Consider the following 6,000-nt stretch of genomic DNA (forward strand, 5'->3'; position numbering starts at 1 on the left):
CATCTCATCTGTCCTTTCCCCCCGTACCCTCTGGCAGACATTTTCGAGCACTATGAACTGGCTGTCTACAAAGAGAAAAGAGAAGACGGATAAAAAGAGGATTATATATTAATTATAATAGGTATCATAAGCTGGTGGGTGTTTAAAATGAGTTAATTTTACATTTTACCCAATAAGACGGATTACTGTAAAACCCACATTCGGAGAACGGGTTAATCATAAGATGGAGATTGAAAGTATTTTTTAACAAAGATACTTCAGGAGCTGCAGGCGACAGAATATATGAAGAACGTCAGATAACAGAGCTGAGTAAATGACACAGGAGATGCAAAACAGTTATTTTGGAATACAAAACATGAATGGAACGGAACGATAAGAAGCCAAAAGTAAACTCGGCAGAGCACAGCTCCGATTTCTCCCGTCTCCTGGGGGAGTGTTTAAAATGTTAATGCCTGTGAGGGGGGAAAGGATCTTTTATATAATTGAGCTGTTGGTATTTGAAAACTGTTTGATTCTCATTCTTTCTGAGCATTTAAACATTTTTTTATTCTGCTGATGAAGAAGGGAAAATGAAAACAAGCCAGAATTCTCGGCGGTTTGTGTTGCTCACAGGAGGTGGTGGCATTTCACATTAAGGGAGGATATTTATCAAGCTTTCCGCAGTACAAGTGCTGACACTGACTCTGTAAATGTCAGGAAATAAAAGTAGCAAAAGTGATTTGGCTTTTCAAAAATGACATCTTGAAGTAGAGGAATAAATATATCACGATGGTCGCTGGCTTATGGCAGTGCCACCGGCCCGGATGCCGTACCTCAATGCGTGGCACTTTATGTAAAACAAGTAATACATTTCTAAGTGCAGTGGGACAAATATACATGAAGGAAAACCATCTAGTGCAGGAATTGCCGCAGATAGCGTTCTGTGCCTCAGGCAGGGCCGGATTAAGGTCTGTGGGGGCCCCTGGGCAACAAACATGTGGGGGCCCCTATTAAATGTGGACAAACTAGGGGCATGCACAATGGGGACCTTATGCAGAGGCCACAGTAGTGGTGCCGCTTATGCAGTGCCCCCAGTAATGTCTCTCTCCACTCTATCACTCGCCCCATAATTCCATATGTCGCACACACACGCACTGAAAATGCTGACACATATACGTCCATATTCAGACCACTGTAGACTTACAGCACTGTACGTCTCCTTAGCCTGGGAAGGCAGAACGGAGAGGAAAGCGGTAGGCAAGCGTAGCCCGAGTAAGGGCAGCACGATCAGAAGTGGATGTATAAGCAGATACCCCTGTCAGTGCCAGAGGGTTAGTGCCGCAACACACAATGATGGGGAGGGCTATCAGCAGCACTAGCCATTTCTTATTGGCTGTTTGAGGATTAAAACCCAGCTAGTAGTACTTCATTTATTAGCATTATAGCTATAGTAGATCCATTAATTAAATTAATTAGCATCTGTCTATTCAAATTACTTGATTGTCATTTAAATAGAGACTGCTGCAGTACAGACGATGCCCATTTCATTTTTACTGAGACACACAACAAATGTAGACGTGTTGGACCTTTTGTTTTTATTATCTGATCAACTTTACTTTTGCTCTTCATAATGATTCATTATTCTTTCTTGTGTATCTGTCCAAACTACCCTGTCACGACTCTGGGGAAATTGGCCTCCAATGATGGAACAGGCTTTGCAGGCAGTGATACCGGCAGCACAAACTGAGGAGGTCTTATGGTGGCCATACACTGTGAGATTCAAAAGTTGGTCAGATCAGTTGTACGATATCCCTTGAACATTCTTCCCTTCAGATACAGGACGATTTGTATTTATAAGACTGGTCTGTCCAACCTGTAAAAACTGCCCAAATCGTGTGATCAGTCGTCCCGTGTATGGCCAGCATTAGATACGTTTTCCTCATATGACGGCACAAGACACGAGTAGAGCAGAAGAATAGAACTTTAATGATGACAAGAATGGTTATAGGGAATAGTGGTATAAACACAGAACCAGTCCCGGTAATACGTAGTAATATACCACAAGACAGATGCTTGAAACGATCCGTGAATGACTGAAGACTGTATGCTGAAGCACTGGATTGAGCTCAGGTAAAAGTCAGAGTTCTAGGAGCAAAGTGCTGAGCTATGCACAGTAATAGCAAGAGTACTTGGAGCCAGGTGCTGAGCAGAGCTCAGTAATTAGCAAGAGTTCTTATAGCCAGGTGCTGAGCTGTGTTCAGTAATTAGCAGAAGTTCTTGGAGCCAGGTGCTGTGCTATACTCAGTATATAGCAGGAGTTTTTGGAGCCAGTAAGTATACTGAGTCAGGAACAAACGAAAATCCAGCAGGAGCCAAAAGGAAACCTTTAGGAGACATTGCACAGACACTGACTGAGTGTCCAGGATGGACTTATATACCAGTGCCTGCTGCTGGTTGGCCACATACGAACAGCTGATCCTAGGAGAGACTTAGGATTGGTAACTGTAAGACCACATGATCAAACCAAGATGGCTGCGCCCATGGACCGGAGAGGCGCTCGTGGACACCGTTGAACATCGGCATGCAGGTGAGTGAGAACCACTGGGTAGGAGGAGTGGACGTTTAGGTACTCAGGCAGTGTTTAGATGACTTCATGCGGCTGATGCCACTCATGGCTGTGGGGAGAGTGGGCATGCCAGAGAAGACACCTGAATCTGGACACGTGGAGCACAGTTGCCCGGGATCTCAGCCGTAGTCTGACAGTCCGGGTCCTGACATACCCTATTAGTGCAGAACAAAATAATATATCAAAATGTATTTTTATTATGAGGTTGCGTACATATAGGATAATGCCACTTCTCCATTCAGTACTGTATCAAGGTCAGGTTAGAGTTGCCGTCTCCTGGGGATAACGGCAGCACCTTGCATGTAGCAGCCAATTAGTAGCATCCAAGTCCAGGGCCTTGGTAGAAGTATCCGCAGGTAGTTTTAGTTTTGAGAGCACTAAATAAACAAAACATAAAAATGAAATCCTAGCCTGTCCAGCTCAAACTAACATGCAAATCCCTCTCTCAAGGTGTAAGGACCTACCGTCCATCTCACAAAACAGCATTTAGCACAGCAGTTACAATCACAAGCAATGGTCCCTCTCTCTCTGCAGGCCTCAACCTGCTCGCCAGGCAGTGAGAGACAGACTAGAGAAACCGACCCACCTTTTTTTCAGCCTCTCACAGGGGGTCTGGAGATCAAGGTTTCTAATTGGCTAACTGTCTACCAGTTAGAAGCTAGAAGCCTGGGGCATATATATCTCCCTTTGACAACTTCCCCAGTGTTTTCAGTCACAGTACTATCACACTTAACGCATATCTACACCTCAGTCAGGAGTATATATACACACTGGTTTGCCTGATGTAAGTACTGTACTATTCTTTCTGGATTGTTCATTTCACAGGATGCATCCGACCCTAGATACCGACCCAAGTACACTTTCCCTTGCATCCATCTATTCCTATGTATGCCATGGCTGCATAATCATCCACCTATAAATGAGCACTTCTGTGTTATCTTCTCTCCAACTCTTCTGTACCGACAGCATTATAATTGTACTACAGTTATTCACACTCCATCAGTATAATATAGATTATATAAACACTCTGTTGAACATAATACAGGGGTCTAGTTACTAAGCAGTGTTAGGAGACAGAGTGAAAAGTGATAAGGTGCCAGCCAATCAGCTCCCAGCTGTCATCTCACAGGCTGTGTTTGAAAAATGACAGTTGGGAGCTGATTGGCTGCCACCTTATCACTTTCTTATCACTTCTCACTCTGGGCCTGATTCAGACCCGGTCGCAAACGCTGAGCGCTCGCCACCGGGTCGATGGTGGCCCAGAGCGCATGCGCACGACGGAGCCGGCTCCATCGTGCGCATGCGCGAGACCTGGATAGTGATGGGCAAGCCGTCGCTCCGGGTCTCGTACCAAAGGGGGCGTGCTGTCGATGTTGAGTGACAGCACGCCCGCTTTAGTGGGCGGGCCGGGGGAGTGGCTGCCCAAACGGAGGAGTTCCCATGAGAACGCCTACCGTCTGGGGCCGGCCCCACTGACATTACAAGTGATGTCAGTGGCAGAGATTTCGGCTCTGTTTGAGCCAAAAGCTCTCTGGGGCTTGCGGCAACGAGACCCTACCACAAGGGTCTCGTCGCAAGCCCGATGGTCCAGTGAAAGTGATAATAAAGTGATAAGGTGCCAGCCAATCAGCTCCCAACTGTCATCTCACAGGCTGTGTTTGCAAAATGACAGTTGGGAGCTGATTGGCTGGCACCTTATCACTTTTCACTCTGTCTGATAACACTGCTTAGTAACTAGACCCCTAAATCTCTGTTCATCGGGATAAAATACAACCCTCTGTATCAAACCTCACCACCTGTCATCTATAGAAGTTTTGCTACATCTCCTACGAGATGCCTTATTATCGCTCAAACCATAACGTAAAAAACTAACTGTGTAGAAAGAAATAGTTTACTTATCTACGAGGGAGGCAAGAGAGAGTCTTGTTATTTACTGGAGGATCTCGCAAGGTCCCTCTACCAAATAGGAGGTAATCATTATCGCCACTCTCCTTTCCCTGCATAGAGATACTGTATGGTTCCCATCTCAATGTAAGAAATCATTTTGCAAATAACACTGATATTACTGCAGGTAGCCTGTGTTATCGATCGCTGCTGCATGGGTCTGAAAGGCTTGGTGTAGAATAGATGCACATTACCTAAAGCCCATCAGCCCTTCATATTATACAGTAAATCTTATTGTATGGCTTGTGTTACCTAGAGATATATTTATATTAAGTAAGAGAATAACAGCTTCATTCTGGCCTTTGGAATGTTGCTTGCAGGCAGTCGCCGTCCGAGCAGCATTGATCAGTCGCATACATTAATGGTTGCTGAGGATCAGCCTCTGCCTAGAACATTATCTCTGTACTGTCTTGTTTTTTATCTCCCCCTTGTCCTCTTGAGACTCATTTAGCTTCATTTATGCCCAGAACTTTTAAATCCATTTACTGTCATGTTTAACTCTTGTCTGCTTTGATTTCCTGCTATAACTCACAGAAGCATTATCATAAACCCAAAGCTCTCTTATATTCATGTTTATGACGACCCCGGTAATCAATCACAATCTCGGCTGATGGCTTTGTAAATGTGTAATCTATATTGGTCCTCTAGTAAACTCTTCCTGTTTATTTAAATGGCTGCTCAGTAAAATGTACGTGTGATATCAGGCCTGGCTTACCCAGAAGGCAACGGGGCCCAAGGCCACGGACGTGAAACATTTAAGGAAGTACTGGTGGTAAGATTGGTATTTCTGGGTACCATTTGTATGTGTGTATGTGTAATATATATATATATATACAGTCAGGTCCATAAATATTGGGACATTGACAGAATTTTCATATTTTGTCCTCTATTCACAACCACAATGGCTTTGAAATGAAACAAACAAGATGTGCTTTAACTACAGACTTTCAGATTTAATTTGAGGGTAATTACATCCAAATCAGATGAACGGTGTAGGAATTACAACGGTTTCTATATGTGCCTCCCACTTTTAAGGGGCCAAAAGTAATGGGACAAACTAAACAATCCTAAATCTAACTTTCACTTTTTAATACTTTGTTGCAAATCCTTTGCAGGCAATTACAGCCTGAAGTCTGGAACGCATAGACTTCACCAGACGCTGGGTTTCATCCCTGGTGATGCTCTGCCAGGCCTCTACTGCAAATGTCTTCAGTTCCTGCTTGTTCTTGGGGCATTTTCCCTTCAGTTTTCTCTTCATCAAGTGAAATGCATGCTCAATCGGATTCAGGTCAGGGGATTGACTTGGCCATTGTACAACATTCCACTTTTTAGCCTTAAAAAACTCTTTGGTTGATTTTGCAGTATGCTTCGGGTCATTGTCCATCTGTACTGTGAAGCGCCGTCCAATGAGTTCTGAAGCATTTGACTGAATATGAGCATATAATATTGCC

The sequence above is a fragment of the Taudactylus pleione genome, unplaced genomic scaffold, assembly GCF_031769625.1.
Source record: "Taudactylus pleione unplaced genomic scaffold, aTauple2 ptg000061l, whole genome shotgun sequence".
Lineage (NCBI taxonomy): Eukaryota > Metazoa > Chordata > Amphibia > Anura > Myobatrachidae > Taudactylus > Taudactylus pleione.